Source organism: Akebia trifoliata, chromosome 2 (assembly GCF_017979445.1).
Source record: "Akebia trifoliata isolate Shusen 1 chromosome 2, ASM1797944v1, whole genome shotgun sequence".
Taxonomy (NCBI): Eukaryota; Viridiplantae; Streptophyta; class Magnoliopsida; order Ranunculales; family Lardizabalaceae; genus Akebia; species Akebia trifoliata.
This window is the reverse complement of record NC_141376.1, coordinates 5,143,447-5,161,595: the sequence shown is the minus strand read 5'-3', so window position 1 is coordinate 5,161,595 and position 18,149 is coordinate 5,143,447. Positions and strand designations below refer to the sequence as shown.

Below are 18,149 nucleotides of genomic sequence, written 5' to 3'. Positions count from 1 at the left end.
CTATTGATAAAGTACTGGTCATAAACAGTACAAGGATCATGTAACTCAATGGCCAATCAATTAGGGTTTGGTATGTTCGCGCCTAATAAGAGGTTAAAGCCACGAGTCACGATAATCTAACTTACTCATGTGGCATTCTAACTTACACATGTGGCATACTCAATCAACATCCCTGGCAAAACATGTTCAAGAACCGTAGATTTGCACTTTTCAGAATACAAAACTGCACTTTTTATGGGGAAACACAATTCTATTCAAGAGGAGTGTAGATCTCGAATTCCCAAATAATTCATGCCATGAGTGTCGATTGAGTATGTCACGTGGGTAAGTCAGATTATCACCCTTCTAAAGCCATACTTACGTGCAGGCCATCTCGTTAGAGTTGAGTACTTACGTGCAGTCAGGAGGTTAAGACTGATATTAGAATTTTCCTTCTCACATGTCACTATCTCATAGAGCTGATTGTGCACCAAACAAATCTGGACAAGGAAATTTCTGCATTCAAGTATCTATCTATGGTCCCATATACAACATGCTAATATGGACAATTTAGATTTTGACTTTAATGGCTAACAATTTAGATGTTAAAGTAAAATACTGACCATCAAAATCGAAAGATGGAAAAAAGCGATTGGATAGCAATTGTTAAGGTAAAATACTGACCACACAAAGACTTCTGAGGCTCTCCACTAAATAAGGTTCAGTAGTGTGTGGCTTCAAATCTCAATTTGACGTCACCTATCGTTTGTGGGTACCTTGTGAATTGCATCATAGGAAATAATTTATGGATTGTAGAAATAATTTCAGAACCTTTGAAATTTGTAATCACAATCTCTTAAATTCTCCAAAGATTATTATACTTTCTTGATAAGTGGAAAACAATGATTTAATAGCTTAGTCAAGCTAACCTGACTAACTTAGTAAGATTTCAAATCTTACTGAGAGTCATGAGATCACATTGTGGCATTCAAAAACATGATACAATACTACTCAGGTGCATGTAGTGCACAAAATTTTAAGGACATTAATATATATTTTAATTTTGATTTTAAATTGTAGAGCTCGGTAATCATCTATTTTCAACACCTTAGATAAATATCAAAACAGATTTTTTTTCCTGAATTTTATTTTTTTAATCTGAGTTTTCATGAAATCCAGGAGATTGTGGTGACTGGTGACACTCAATCTACTCTCCTAACGTGACAAGTTTGGGTGCCGCAGATCAGTATGCCTTGGGATACACAACTGCACCTCCTCATAAAAATGTGTAGCCCGAGAGAACTGTGTAGCCCAAGGCTTACAGATCTACGGCTCCCAAACTTTTCAAGTTAGGAGACTGATTGAGTGTGCCACGTGGGGCGGTCCGATTATCACGACTCTTTAATAGAGAGTAACCGATAGAGACCAGCACATTTAAAGGGATAAGAATAATGATGAATGCACGCAATCTTGATATGCAGTTGGATACATGTTGACATGGCAAGGGCACAAAACCACACATCTTTTTCTTGTTTATCCCGACAAAAACGATCTATGATTCTATGCCCTTACCACGTCAGTCACGTACCAAGGCCACCTGCATTCATCACGACTCAAGGGCTAATTACAGCTTTACTATTGTTCCATCTCAACCGTTTGTATGGAGATTACTGTTTTCCATGTTTTTTTTTTCTTAAGTATAATTATTTCCCAAGTCTATAAATGAATGTAAAGTTGTGCCATATTGAAGTAGTACGAAAACTGAAAGCCATGGAGTCCCTTCAATATTTCTCATCCCCGGCTACTATTACCACCATCTTTGCTTTCTTATTCTTTCTCTATTATTTATTCTCATGGAGAAGAAGTGCAATTGGTAAGGGTAAAATGGCTCCCGAAGCGGGTGGAGCGTGGCCCATCATCGGTCACCTTCCTATGTTAGGAGATCACCAACCACCCCACTTTAGGTTGGGGACCATGGCCAACAAGTACGGACCGGCCTTAATGATACAGCTAGGTGTGTGTCAAGCACTGGTGGTGAGCAGTTGGGAGGTAGCAAAGGAATGTTTCACTACCAACGATAAAGTATTTGCCACCCGCCCAAGCTACATGGCCATGAAGATTATGGGCTACAACAACGCCATGTTTGGCTTTGGTTTTTACGGGCCTTACTGGCGCGAAGTGCACAAAATAGCCATGATCGAGCTTCTCTCGAACCATAGGCTTGAGTTGTTGAAGCATGTACGGGTCTCTGAGGTTGATATGTGTATAAAGGAGTTGTACCAATTGTGGGCGAAAAATAACAAAGGCAATGGTGTTTTGGTAGAGATGAAGCAATGGTTGGGTGACATGACACTTAACTTGGTTGTTAGAATGGTTGCTGGGAAGAGCTATTTTGGTGCTAGTGCTGCATGTGCAGACGAGGAGGAGGCGCGGCGGTGTCAAAAAGTCATGAGAGATTTTTTTTACTTGGTGGGATTGTTCGTGGTGTCGGACTACTTGCCATGGTTAGGCTGGTTGGACGTGCAAGGTCACAAAAGAACCATGAAGAAAGCTGCAAAAGATTTAGATGATCTTCTTGAGAGATGGTTACAGGAGCATCGATGAAACAAATTGTCAACTAAGACACAGAGCGATAGAGACTTCATGGATGTGATGCTTTCAACTCTTAATGATGAAAAGCTCTTTGGTTACGAGGCCGATGTTGTGATCAAGTCCACGAGCTTGGTACGTTTAACTCGAATTAGTTTCGCTACAGAATTTCTAAGTAATGCTTCCCATTTCAGGGGGGCCGTTGAGGATAAGAATTTTCTTCTATTTTTAAAGAATAATGATAAATTGACTCCTTCTATACAAATTCTCCTCATGTTACAGTGCATAGAACCATGAAAAAACATAGATTTTTTCCTCAGGCCACACAACTACACACATTAATGAGAATGTGCAGTTGTGTATCCCTAGGAAAAAATCTATAGTTCTATGCAAAGTCAAGGGGGGGGGGGGGGGGGAGTTTGGCAAAGGGGAGAATTAGAAAATCATGACTCATTTTTTAATGAGTCGTGATAAATGACTCCCCCACGTGACATACTCAAAATACTCTTGTCACATGTCATGTGCTAAAATCATGATTTTATGCCTTGGGATATGCATCCCCATAAATATGTGCAATTGTATATCCCTTGAGAAAAAGATTTATGGTTGTAACATATGCCAAATCAGGAGAGTATTTTGAGAATGCCACGTGGTGGAGTACGAAAATCATTACTCTTTTTTAATAATTGGGAAATTGAAGGATCAGTGATTGTTTACTCACAGCTCAACACTATTTTGACACGTGGTGTTGATGACATGAGTAATAAGAGAAAAACTTTTCTCTCTCCCATCATAATGAAAAAAATTGAAATTTCCTAATTATACCATCTTGTATTATTCAAAAACATGATCTTTTACCACAATGTCGTAGAAGATGAAATTCTATGAATTAAAAAAGTTATTTTCCATCGTTAAATTTTAATTTTAAATTTGGGTGCTCAGTAATCATTCATTTTTCACACTTTTGATCAAATGTAAAAAACTTTTTTTTTCTATTGTAAGTTTTGAAATCTTAAAGGCTGTCGAATTTGCTTGCCAATTTAATGATCCATGTTGATCTCATAGTACATTTTAAGATTTGAAATGTAAAAAATTAAGGTTTCTAAACAGTGGAGAGAGAAAATTTGTCTTATTACTTACGTATCAACACCACATGTCAAATTAGTGTTGAGTTGTCAATAAACAATCACTCAATATTTACGGATTTTGGATAGTGGCTCTCTCTTTCCTTTTTTGGGAACGTTCTAGTTAGTACATGTGCCTAGGGGTGCACATGATTCGGATTTTGGCAAAATTGGAACTGAACCAAACATGATCGGTTCTACAACTTTGGAACCAAACAAATCCAGTCCAATCTTGGTTTGGATTGGTTCGGATCGGTTCTCGGTTCTTATACTTAATATTTTCAATAGTAATAAAAATCATTAAAAAATAATTAACTAATCCAATAGTAATAAAAATCATGAACCAATCCAAAATACTTATTATTTTTAACACATTAAAAATAAAAATCATGAAAACAATTAGAAAATAAAAATCATTTAACACTTACCTTGTAAGGGATGATCGAAGATCAAAGGCATGCTTAAAATCAAATGTTGCTTGTTGCTTGTTGCATGTTGCTTATTTAAAGTCAAATTCATCATCAATCAAGAAAATATATCAATCTACAACAACATAAAGAACACAATTATGCATTTATGCTAATTAATATTAAATATCATAAAGTAAAAACATTAAATAAATAAATAAATTCACAATCATCAATGATTTTAATCAAAAGGCATAACAAAAACAAATATAATATAGTATCAAACAACAAATAAAATTTCTATTCTAAAATTTTTGTTCGAATGAAAATGAACATCAGAAGTTTCTATTTTATTCCACCTCTCCATTTCTCTGATCCATCGAAAATATAAAATTAAAAATTTATGTTTGAAATTTCTAATATAAAATTTATGTTCAAATAAACAGGAACACTAAAAATTTATGTTCGAATAAAATTAAAAATAAATTTTATGTTCTAAAATTTCTTTTACTAAAATTTATGTTCGAATAGAAGGGAACATCAAAAATCTATATTCTATTCCATTCAAGTTATAGAGAATCTCACACATCCGAACGAAACTCTTCGTTTTCGAAACGAACGAGCACGACGGCAACAAGAGAAAGAGAGAGAGAGAGTTACCTCTATGTTTTCCGACGAAGTGAGGTAAGCGAGGGAGAGGACCGAGAATTGATCAGACCGCGGCTAGGTTTCAAGAGAGAGAGAGAGAGAGAGACCTCTGTGTTTTCCGACGAGGTGAGCGAAGGAGACGACCGAGAATGGACAGACAGCGGCGTGGTTTCAAGAAAGAGAGAGAGAGAGACCTCTGTGTTTTCCGACGAGGTGAGCGAGGGAGACGACCAAGACGACGGCGGCTAGGTTTTGCGATTTTCAGACTTCCCCCAACTTCGATTCGAAGGAGAAGAGAGAAATAAAGAAAAGAAATTTTTTTTTAAAATCATTATATATATATATATATATATATATATATATATTGGTTCGGATTTTGGATTCGTTCGGTTTGTTATATTCTTAATCTGGAACCGAACCAAATTAACCGGATTTTTTTTTTCGATCCGTACTCGAACCGTGGGTGTGTTTAATCCGAACCAATCCAATCCAAAAGCTTCGGATTGGTTCGGTTCTAGGATTTACCCAATCCAATGTGCACCCCTACACGTGCCTACAGGGATTAGTTAGGACTTGAGGACCACGGATCCTTATGAGTCCGACTTCGAAGCGGGCAGCCTGAATCAAATTTTGAAGAAACGTTCCTCGATATCAGACACGTGGTGCTTTGCATTAATTTTACACTCTTACATTTTCATCAAAATTTGAAACACCTCCTTGAGAGAGGGAATGCCACATGTCATCCAATGGAGAGGGTTTCTTCAACATTTTGAAGCAGGCTGCCCGCTTCAAAGTTTTTTCTAATCCTTATGGGACCGATACTCATCTCTAGAAAAACGGTCCTTACCTCCCATCGCAGCTTTTTCTTACTTTTCACCCCTCTTTACAACTATAGGAGGACAAGTAAAAAAAAACACAGAATTTCTAGAGATTTGTGGTAATCCTCTGGATTAGTACAAGTCATCTAAGGATATGTATTTTCTTGGAAATCCAAGCATCTCAATTTTGGCTTGAGAATAGACTAGAGCTCACTACAACATTTTTGGCCTACAGCGGCGTTTTATAACAGCGGATCCGTTTATCCGCCTCTATATATATACATGTTGCAGCAGATATAATTATCCGCCTCAATAGATACCCAAGCAAATACCAACCTTGTATATTCAATTCCTATAGCAGCGGACCAGTATGTCCGCCGCTATAAAACCAAATTTTATTTTATATTAAAGTTCGATTTAGTGAGTTTTGCTTATAAAATTGTTTTTATTTGAATATAGCAGCGGATATGAGAATCCGCCAGTAAAAAATTCAAATTTTTTTAATATAAAACGATCTATTAATGTGTTATAAAATTTAATATAGCGGCGGATTTGGATATCCGCCCCTATAGAATGACTATTTTAAATATTTAATGAAAATTTACTATAGCAGCGGATTAATGTATCCGCCACTAAAAAATCAGATTTTATTTTATTATTTTTTTGAAGTATAAAAAGTTATGTTGATGAGCTCTTTATCAATTTATTTTTAATTGAATATGGCAGCGGATTATTATTTCCGCCGCTACAGAATGATTTTTATTTAAAAAAAAAAATAATTCATTTTTATTGAGAGTGGATAAATAGTGAAAAAATTATTTTCTTTTTTTTAAAATTGAGTATGGCAGCAGATAAATAGTTCCGCCACTAAAAAATTAGTTTTTTTAATATAAAAAATTCGATTTATGAATTCGTCTGTATTAATTTTTTTTTTTTAAATTAATATAGCAGCGGATGAGGGTATCCGCCACTAAAAAATAATTATTTTAATTGTTTCACTACAACATTTTTATCTACAGCGACGGTTTATAACAACGGATAATTTTATCCGCCTCTATAGGTATATTTGTTGCGGCGGAAAATTTTATCCGCCTCTATAGGTGAATTTTGTGCAGCGGATAATTGTATCCGCCGCTATAAGGACCTATGCATACACACCAAAAATTCACCCTAGCTTATCCAATACATATAGCAGCGGAAAACTATATCCGCCGTTACAGGGACTCATACATAACTCAATTTCTTTAGAAATGGCAGCGGAAAATAAAATGCGTTTATTTAGTAATGGCAGCGGAAAATAAAATCCGCCACTAAATGTACTAACCTACGGACCAAAATTTGACTTGTGAAAGAGAGCCGCGAAAATCCTTTTCCCTCCCTCGTTTTCCCCCTCATTCTTACTTCTCTATCATTCTCTCCCGTTTTCTCTCATCTGTGAATGGTTGTGAGATTTCTTCGACAAGCTGGATTGTAAGGTAAGAGCTCTCTCTCTCTCTCTCTCTCATGTTTCAGTATATATTGAACTCTTCGTATTTGACGGGCTTCAAAGCATCGCTGAGTTCTTTCTTTGAAGCTCAAAATGAAGACCAACCACGCGATCGAAGAAGAGCGTTTAAGGTACATTAGATGATTTGATGCAATTTTCAATTTTTTTTCCTTTGAATCTCTTTCTGTGATTGTTTCTCTAGAAGGATTCATTTGATTAGCTCTGATTTTCAGCTAAATAGTGGATTTATTGGGTTTGATATTCATGATTGAGTTGTGTTATGGTTTTTTTACATTTATTTAAAAATCTTTGTATAGTTGTGGAGCTTTTCTTGTTTTGAAAGGAGAAAAAAATCAATTTTTTGGTTAAAATTGTGGGTCTTTTAGGATTTGAAAGAATCAAATTAGATGTATTGAAAGTTTTATAATGGATTTGAAGTATTTTCTTAGGCTTTTTGTTGTTGCTCTTTGTTGATTTAATTTCTGGTTCAACAGAGCTGTTGGAACGAAGAATTTGAGTTTTTTATAATAGGGGTTTTAAAGCATTCATCTTCTCTATCTGCTTATTAGTAATTAGAGGTCAAAAAGAGAAATTTTTGGACTCAAAGGAGGGGAATTTTGTTGAGGGAATGGGTGATCATTTGGTTTTATATGTGGATCGTCTCATAACACCTGAAACCTTACAATCAATCCAAGGGAATCCTTTTTGGACTCAAAAGGAGGGGAATTTTGTTTAAGGTATCCTTTTTTTTTGTAACCCCTTCTTCATTATGTGTATATGAACTTGTTTTTATTTTTAAATTTTCTTTACATGGAAGAACATGATTTGTTTATATCTTTGGGATAAGGTGTTGTTATTATTGTTGTAGAATTATTATGAGCCATCTTCCTACCATCCAGATTTGGAACACACCATTTTAGGGTGTGAAAAGAATTTATTCTGCACATCCCACGAGCAGAGATGAAAATCAATCTACATTCCATTTTAATGCTTTGTCTTCATCTATGGTTTCATAGGACTGGAAAATATTTGGGTATTATTATCTATTAGATTTGATTTTGTGAATTTGATTTTATTAGCTATTGTTGATGGGTATCTGTTGATTTATGTCAATATCAACTAATGTTATAATTGAGAATTTAAGGAGTCATTAATGTTTTGTCTTTGTTTTTTAATTGGATGTAATTCGGTTGGTTGTTTTCTTTCTCAAAATTTCAATGTTTTCATAAGGTCTTTATTATTATTATTATTATTATTATTATTATTATCATGGAAAAAGCCTTATTTTTTGTTGACCCATTAAGCAAAGTTGTTGATGATTATTTTCTTTCTTTGTGTAATTTTATTTATGTATGCTTGCATTTGTCATTTTATAGGGTGCATACACTAGTGTTTGTTCAGCACAACATGTACCAAGTTACAAGAACAATATTGATAAATTCAAAGCCAAAGGTATCAATTCCGTAATTTGTATAGTTGTGAATGATCCATATACTTTGAATGGATGGGTAGAGAAACTTCAAGCTGAAGAGGCTGTAAGTTCTTCTCTTTTACTTTTACTTCACCTTTTGGCCTTCTTTTTTGTGGCTTTAATCTGCTGTCTCCATATTTGTTGAATATGTTTTTGTTTGATGTTTTGCTTTCTTGTCTTGAATTTCCCCAACAACCCCCCCCCCCCCCACACACACCCACGCCCACGCCCACACACTTATATCTATCTATATCATAAAATCCCTTGTCTACTTAGCAAAGAAAAGAAAAAAAAAATAGAGATGTGCTAAGAATGGGAGTGCCTTATTTGTTTTTTATTTTTTTTTTGAAATTTTCATTAATTGGTCAATCCTAATCATCATTCAAATATCTATGTTTCAATGAGTTGGAAGTCCAATTGGGGAGGATATCTATGTTTCAATGGTAATAAGTGCCTAATGTTGGGTTTCACCTTTCCACCTTTGGGTCAAACTCAAGGTTCATTGGCCATAGGTTGAGTTGTCTGAAATTATGATCTCGCCACTTTATTTACATCCATTGTTTTTTTGTTCAATAGATTTTTAAATGCTTATCTTTTGGCATATTGGAAAGTTTATTCAATTAGCTTTTCAACGTGACTAATTACACAATTTGGACTTGGATGGAGCAAGTTATGATCAAATATATAAGCTGTAGTTATAAGGTGGAATTATTAGTTTTAGAAAGATCTCAATGTCTTAGGACCCATTTTAGTTATAGAAGAAAAGTTGGAATTAGGAAATTAATAATTATTAGTTTGATTTGAATTATAAGATGGTTAAATTGCTTTTAGGTTTGAGTCTTTTGCAATGCAATATGAGTAGTTTTTTATGGGTGATTATCAGCCTCACCCGATAGGTGATCTTAGGATTCATAATGTTTTAGGAATTTTCATTTGGATTTTTTTATTTTTTATTTTCTAACTAGATAGAGTGGACTTCTTTTGTACCTATGAGTTGAATTTTCTTTTCTAGCTATCGATCTTTGGTTAAGTTATTGTTTGGGAGTCTTTTGCAATAATGAGTAGTTTTTTGCAAACAGAAGCTTATGGTCCCGTATCTTGACTACTTGATTTTGAGATGGTATATCATTTCATGATTGTTCTCTTCAGCATGACTTTGACACTTTATGTTGCTCCCATTGTGTGGCTTCGATACCAAGATCTCTATCTTGAATGCAAAGCTCCTGTTTTGGGTCCCCAAGGTACTGTGCTTCTTAGCCATTGCACATATTGACATTCATGCCTCTGTTTTTTTTTATTATTTTCCTGTTAAGAGTTTACATAGAACACAAGCCCATTAGTGTTTCGTACAAAAAGAAAAAAATTATCAATTATTTGATGAAGGTAAGTGAGATTTGTATTTTGAAATCCCTGTTTTATTCTATAGGGATGCATCAACTGTTATGCTTTCGGGTCAAATTGCTGATGCGTTCGCAACCATATTTGCTGGAGAATTGGTACATTTAAAACTTAATATATCACATAGATGCACACCTATCAATATTGATTTACTTTTATGTATTCCCTTACTGTCGCATATGCATACATGATGTGTGCATTATTTTTTATTTGTTTGAGAACTATAGTGATAGTAGCGACCCACCAGGGGACGGTGGAGTTGGCACAAGGCATTGGACTTCTTGTCCAAGGTCGTGAGTTCAATACCACTCCCTGAATGAAATTGATGTGAGGGGTCTGTTGGCGGTCAATGTGCATCCTCAGGGAATAGTCCCGCTTCGTAAGGGGTGGGGACACCTTGAGTTACCCAAAAAACATAAAATAGTTAGTGATAGTAGCCTTCTTTGAGGCATTTAGACTTTCCTCTGTGGTAAAATATAGATTACTCACTACCTATTACCCAAGATGGTTGCTTTCTTGATTGTATACCTCAAATTCATTTTCCGTGAGGTAACCTATGGTGTGTTGATTCCTATCAACTATACTTTAAAGATTATCTTTAATTTGCTTCCATTTCTACGCATTGCTAAGGTTATCCTAGAGCGAAAGGAACAGTGAACCATATAAAAAAAATCCGATCGGGTGCTAATTTAAGCTAACCAAAAAGTTCTCAAGGGACCAAAGTATAAACATTTCTGATTTTATGCAGAGCCTGGAACCGGTACCGGACGACAGATTGTGGTTAGTATTTATCTTGACATTTTTGAAATTTCAGAGGGATCAATGCTTATACTACTATTAATGCAACATGTGCATTGAATATCAGAAATTTAGCTATTGTGGTGTAGGTTCATAGTAAAAAATATTGATGGATATCTGTATTTTTCTGCACATTTACAATAGGATGCATTGTTAAGTGTAGTCTAGGATTTTATGATCTTACCCCTTATTATAGAGTGCATAATAAGCACTTAAAGTCGTGAATAATTAATACTAGAATTTATGTTTCCATCGTTGGAAGTGTGGCAAAGACTTGTCTCTTGCATGTTATAGCTTTACATGCAAGAGGCTGTAATTTCTTTGCCAAACATGGTAAATCACTCTCATCTCATCTATGGATTTGGGTGTTGCCAAACAACATAAATCATTTCATGTTTCCTTTTATTTATATCACCTTCTTGTTGTGAAATTGGGTTCTGATCTACATTACACTAAATTTTGCGGGCTAACAATTTGACGACAATGATGATCTAAATGTTCTGTTCATATAAGCATCATGTTCTCGATGATTTGCAGTGTAGAAATGTATCTTTGTCTCCGACATGAGAAATGGTGGTTGAATGGAAGTGTAAGACTATGGATGGTTGGTCATAAAACACTAACAATGATTGAACCTGTATCAACTACTTTTCTTTGTAATAATTATGAGCAAAAAAGTATCCCGACTATCAAAATCAAATGAAGATGAAGAGAATAGAATTTCTGATAACATTTAGTGGGTGGGGCGTTGATGTTTTTACAGCCCTTTAGTTGTTTTTAACATAATAACTTGTGCTAATATACAAATTCATCATGCCATGTTAGAACAATACAAGCATTTATTGTTCTGTTTCCATTTTTTTTTTGGAATCTTAGATGTAGGCCCGTGCTCATATCATCTTCATGGTCATTTTGTTTGTACACCCAACACCATCACATTTACCGGTTTTTTGTTGTTATAAGTTAATCTATTTGTTATGAAGCTCTAATGTTTATTTGATTAATGAATTCAAATGCATAAGTGGTTCTGATGCAACATCAATTGATGGATGGATAAGAACACTAAATGAGAAAACCCATGTGATGCTTTATGAGGTGTAGGTCCCTAAGCTTAATTAGCCAATTGTGCCTCCTCACCACCTACTATGTTCATGTTTTATCCCCTAATTTGAGGAAAACTAATACTATCACATCATATAAAAAGTCACAAAATTCAAATAAATTCTAAATTCGACCTGGGTAATAAGTGTTGTTAGGTCTAGTTAAAATGCTTGCTTGGAGTTCTATTACCCTCTCTAAGATATACTATGTTGGCTTTCTAAAATTTAGGCCATCCTTGGATATGTGAAAATGGAGTTTCTCCTGATCGTGCACTGGATTATGAAACTTATCCTAAAGCAAAGGATGTATTGATGATGCTCCTCAGTCATATTCAACATACCTTAAGGCAAGGCCTCCTTCATGGTAAGATTCTGCTGCACATGTTAAAATTCCTTCTATGAAAAGATGTAAACTTACCATTTGGCTTTATAACCTATGAACATCATTGAAGGACATTAATTTCACCCACAATATGTCATGGCAAATATAACTCTTTTTGTCTGAATGCTTGAATACTGTTGGCTACTACAGATGCACCTATTCAACTAATTCCCAGCACAAGTTTGTAAAATACCTGATACCAGATTCTTTCCAATAATTTAAATATCTGTGTTAATTAGCATTTTGTTATGTTACAGAAGGCAATGCTCTGGACATAATTGAATGGAGGAATAGGATTTGTGTAGCTGATCCCAAATCTATTAGGCTTCAATGATGATGAAATCAAAGATGGGTTAAGTCTGCAGAGCACTATATTAAAACTTATCATTAGTATTCTCATTCCTTGAACATTGCATTGGATATTTATTGTAGGTGCTTGAAGAAACATCATTAGTATTCTCATTCCTTGTAGTAAGTTGGAATAGTATGCTTATTACTTACTTAACTTATCATTTATAATCCTTTTTTGTGTTCCATCCTTGTCATGCATATATTCAGGTGCCAGTGAAATAGATGACCTTGGTCTATGGGGAAACTATTCGATCCCAAGTGAAAATCCATATTTCGATGATAAGGACTTGCAGCCAGAAATTTGGGCCCTCAGGTTGAGAAATCCATGGCGTTGTAGTTGTAGTTGGTGTATGGTACGTCTCATGCTCTTAATCTCATGAACTTGTTTTTTACATGCAATGGGTGTGAACTTGACTACATGTGTAGTTTGTGGAAGAGTTGTATGGAGAAAAAACTACTAGGATATTCTCCAAGTAAGGGGATTTTTGGAGCATTTGGGGCTTTCCAAAGCCTTGATGCTTACAAAGATGTACTTATGGTAAGTTAGCTTGGGGAGTGTGGTGTGCAAACTTCCATGCATTATCACATCCATCAAAATTGCCTATTGTGTTCAAATTAGTAAGAAAATAAATAAATAAGATGATGCCCTTATGAATGCCCTTACGATATCTTCAATGAACGCCCTTACGATATGTTCGATGCTACATTAACTGCTATTGTCTAACAATTCCCCATAGACATCAAGGTACTAATAAATTAATTTAATATCTTTTTTCATTGTACAAAGATTACTCTAAACTGAACAAGAAGTTAAAATTTTGAGTGTTGTAGCCCTTCAAGGACATGATCGAAGGATTGCGAATGGATACAAGGAAATGTTGGTACCAGAATTTTCAAGAGCTTTATCTCTATTGCAACTATGTGGCTAGAATGGTTGGCCTAATGAGTGTTCCTATTATGGGAATTGCACTTGAATCTCCAACTTCTATCCACAATTTATGAAGCTGCGTTCTATTTAGGTATCGATAATCAACTTACTAACATCCTCAGAGATGTGGGAGAAGAGTAAGTCTATATTATATATCCTATTCTATTTTGTGTTTCCTTTTTCAAAATTTTTTTTGTAAAATTCTCCTCTTTACATTGCTTTGAGAAGGAGAGTGTGTCTACCACAAGATGAGCTGTAGAGTTCGTTTTTATATGATTTTTTTACCAAAGAAGATTGAATATATACAAAATAGAATTATTAGTTTTATATAGAGGATTCAATGTCTCAGATTATTGATCCTGCACGTGTATCCAATGTCAGAAAAGAGCACTAATTTATTATTGTTACTTTTCTTTTTCCTGGAAACTATGAAAATAATGTAAAGATTTTGTAGGATTTTATTCTAAATACATCATGTAATTTGAAAGTTTGTTAACAACTGTATATTGCTTGTTGTCCCATTACTTTCCTGCTACTTCCATTAATTCACTTGTTCCTTATTTTACAGAAAGAGATTGCCCAGCTTACATGTGAATGTGAACGCCACATTGGAATACAATCTGGTGGGATGGACCAGGTGAGATATCTCTTTCTTCATGTTTATAGTTTTGATGGATTTCTTTTTCTACCCAAGAAACTAGAGAGAGGAAATGATGCATGCATGCCCTCTTTTGAAATATAATGCTTTTTTTTTTTCATTCTAAGTTTCCAACTTCCCAAGGAGGGGAGTCTGTTAGTGGTGTATGTTGGTTTGACATTTGAATGAAACATAAATATTTGGCTTCAGGTCAATCTTTATTTTTTCTCACTGTGTTGTCGAAGGTGAATGCGTCAACTTGCAAAGTTGGTTTAAGTATGTGAGGGTTGATACCACGACCTGGGTTCAATGCCTGCCTTCACATACTAATGACTAACCTAACCACTAAACATGCTTGCTTATAAAAAGAAACTGTGTTGTCAAAGGTGACTGCTTTTTTTATGGAACTTAGGTTATATACTTGACTTTTTAGGTGACTGCTTAGATAACCTTAAAATCTAAGTATTCACCTGTAATGTTTGGTTATAGTCAATACAAGCTTTTCGGAACATTGTGAATATGATAAGCTTACTGTTGCAAGCTTATAGTATATTACATTATCTGTATTTTATTTATGGTGCCATACATTCATATATGCATTTATAGTGAAAATATTTGTGAATGCGTAATTTGTTTTTCGATTTCGTAGATGCATGTTTGGTAGATTGTAGTTTATGTTTGGTAAAATATTCATTTACAGGTTGTGGTATTTTTTTTATAAACAAGTGATAAGTGAAATTTGTAGTGCCAATAACAGCTTTTTTTCTTTATATAATTGTAGGTTTTATTTTGTAATGAATATTTTATAATTTTTTTTATAACATTAGAGGCGGTTTTGAACTGTCTCTAATGTTGTTATTTTTTTAAAACTAATTTGTTTTTGTCAATATAGTCTTGACTCCTGAATAAAGATGTTAGTTTAAACTATAAACATGTGCAGTTCTTTGGTGATTTACTTATGTATTAGTACGGGAGTATTAAAAGTTAGTGTGGCAATAGCAGCTCTCTTATATTATTTATTTTAAAGTTTTCAATTTGTACAGGTTGGAGGACACAGGTTAAATGTATATATATATATATATATATGAAAAAAAATTACAGTAGTGGATACAAATTCCATCTTTATATATTGTTTTTGAAGGGTATATAATAATTTTTTTTTTATAAAAAAAGAGTGTATAGCAGCGGATTTTAATATCCGCCGCTATATGTGTTATATTTTTTTTTTTAAAAAATTGACCTATTGCAGCGGATCATAATATCCGCCGCTATATGTGTTATATATTTTTTAAAAAAATTGACCTATTGCAGCGGACCTTAATATCCGCCGCTATATGTATTATATACTATTTATTAAAAAAATTGACCTATTGCAGCGGATCTTAATATCCGCCGCTACATGTATTATATTCTATTTGTTAAAAATTCGACCTATTGCAGCGGATCTTAATATCCGCCGCTAAATATACTACCTGCAACAGCGGAATACATTATCCGCTGCTATAGTTAGCGACGGAGGAAACAACGACGGATCTTTGGTTCCGCTGCTCATCGCCGCAATAGCTTTTACCGGCGGAAAAATTACCTTTTAGCGGCGAAAAAATCCGCCGCTGTAATATAAAAAATGTTGTAGTGGCTAGATTAGATTGATTCAATATCAGATCAATACAAAACCGTCACCGATCCGAAATTTTTGGCCTATTATCCAGATTTGATCCAATTAGATAATTGAATCTTTGATCTCATCAAAATTTCACTCAACCCAAAACCATTCAATCCGACACCTGTTTTTTTTTCTTTTCAAAAATTAGATTTTAGGAAGAGGGCCTGGGGGGGGGGGGGGAGAGAGAGAGAGAGAGAGAGGACAATCGATGAAGATGATGGATTTGGGGAAAAGGTTTGGAAGAATTTATTAGGTTGAGGAAGATGGGATTTAGGGAGTTTTTAAGAGAGTAGCTTTGTATTAATAAAACATCGGATTAGGTTAAGGTTAATTCGAATTTGATCCAAAATTTTATTAGATTTTTTAAATTTATATTCCAACTTGATTCAAAATACTAATTTCTACATCTGAATCCTATTTTTTCAAATCAAGTGCCGAATAAAAATCAGATCATTGCCATTCCTATTATAAACAAGGTAGGTTATCCTAACTAACTTTGTAAGATTTCTTACGAAAGGTCGTTCAGTCCACATGATTCATCATATCCAACAACACAAACCTTTAGATTTCATAAAAAAAATTCATATTCAAAAGGGAGAAAATAAAATTGTAGACTTGACCCAAGCTTTTGAAAATGAATCATTACAAACTCCCAAAATTGAAATTAAATTTAACAATAAAAAAAATAATTTTTTAATATATATTCTTTCAAAATAAAGCCCTCGCCATTGTATTCCAGATGGTATGGGCCGAAGTAATAATGGGCCAGTGAACTCATTGACACCGCTAACGATTTGGATTCGGAGAAATTAAATTTTGTAAAGGGCTTGTCCAAAGAACAATTTAGAGAGTTGCTACTGCCATGCCAACTTTTGTTAAAGCTACACCAACTGTGTGCAATTCTTTGGTGATTAGCAAAAGTTGGTGTGGTAATAGTAGCTCTCAAAATTTATATAAGGCATATAATTAAATATGGTGTACCATTCTTATAATAAAATAAATTAAGGGAAAAAATATAAAAATATATCTCGACTAACCGAATTGTTATACCAACCAACCCATGCTATGTTATTTTCTTTTGTTTTCATGCATTGTTTTTGTTGGATTTGCAGAATCTAGTCCTTGGTGGGAGCGATACCACATTGATCACTCTAACATGGGCACTTTCTTTACTACTGAACAATCGTCACATACTGAAGAAGGCCCAAGATGAGATTGATTTCCATGTTGGAAAGGATAGATCCTTGGATGAAGCAGATATAAAGAAACTAGTGTACCACCAAGCCATTGTCAAGGAAACGTTGCGCTTGTACCCGGCCGCTCCATTGTCTGCACCACATGAGGCATTTGAGGATTGCACCGTAGCTGGCTACCACATCCCTGCAGGCACACGCCTAATAGTAAATGTTTGGAAAATTCAGCGAGACCCACGCGTATGGGCAAACCCTACTGAGTTCCAACCAGAAAGATTTCTCACAAGCCAAGCGAACGTGGACGTTAGGGGCCAGCATTTCGAACTTATCCCTTTTGGGTCTGGCAGAAGGGCGTGCCCAGGGATCTCATTCGGTCTCCAAGTAGTGCACTTGACTCTAGCACGTTTGTTGCACGCGTTTGAGTTTGCGACCCCATCTAATGCACCAGTAGATATGACTGAAAGTGCCGGCCTCACTAATCTCAAAGTTACCCCACTTGAAGTTCTAATCACCCCACGACTCCCTTCTAAACTTTATGATTAATTAAATTATTTAAATACTGGGACAGATGACAGGTTGTGATACCTGCTGTATGTACCTGTATAAGAAATCCTATGTTGTGTATGAGCTCCATAAAACAATGTAGCATGTAATAAAAGATGATCTTATCTCTAAAGAGAACTCTACATGCTTATCTAATGCTGGTGGCGATTTTAGGGCAGTTGATCTATTTGATTAGACCCAAAATTTCAATATATTCTGATGATTAATTGCTTGGGACATTACTCAAGAATTTGAGTTTCAATAAAATCCTGATCCCAAAAACTAACCTCAATTTTTTACTACGTGAAAAAGGGTAAATTTGACATGAAGTTCCGTACAATTTGGCTAAATTTAAGCAAATTTGATGTACCAATGGCATCGAATTTACCCTTTTTCACATAAAGTAAATAAGATTTTCTTATAAAATAAACATGAGTAACATTGTACATCTTTTGTTCAATCAAAAGTAATAACAACATTTATCATACTGTATACATTAATGAAAAGAATAACAATGATAAATTAACTCAAAAAAGATACTCAATTGACGTGGAATGTGCACAAAACCATAGATTTTTTTTCGTGTGTATATTGAGGAAAAAGAAAAAGAGTCGTGATAATATGACTCACCATG

At 34.6% G+C, this 18,149-nt stretch overlaps 1 long non-coding RNA gene and 1 pseudogene across 2 annotated transcripts; both read left to right on the top strand.

Moving 5' to 3' along the window:
- Positions 1 to 1,725: 1,725 nt before the first annotated feature.
- On the top strand, positions 1,726 to 17,671 carry LOC147409022 (cytochrome P450 CYP82D47-like; annotated as a pseudogene). Its single transcript, XR_015172369.1, has 2 exons — positions 1,726 to 2,703; positions 16,892 to 17,671. The product of XR_015172369.1 is annotated as a cytochrome P450 CYP82D47-like (transcript).
- LOC147409023 (uncharacterized) lies at positions 8,709 to 12,895 on the top strand. The gene is made up of 5 exons (XR_015172380.1): positions 8,709 to 9,763; positions 9,949 to 10,018; positions 10,551 to 10,700; positions 12,048 to 12,182; positions 12,759 to 12,895. It is a non-coding gene; the product is annotated as an uncharacterized LOC147409023 (long non-coding RNA).
- Positions 17,672 to 18,149: the final 478 nt, after the last annotated feature.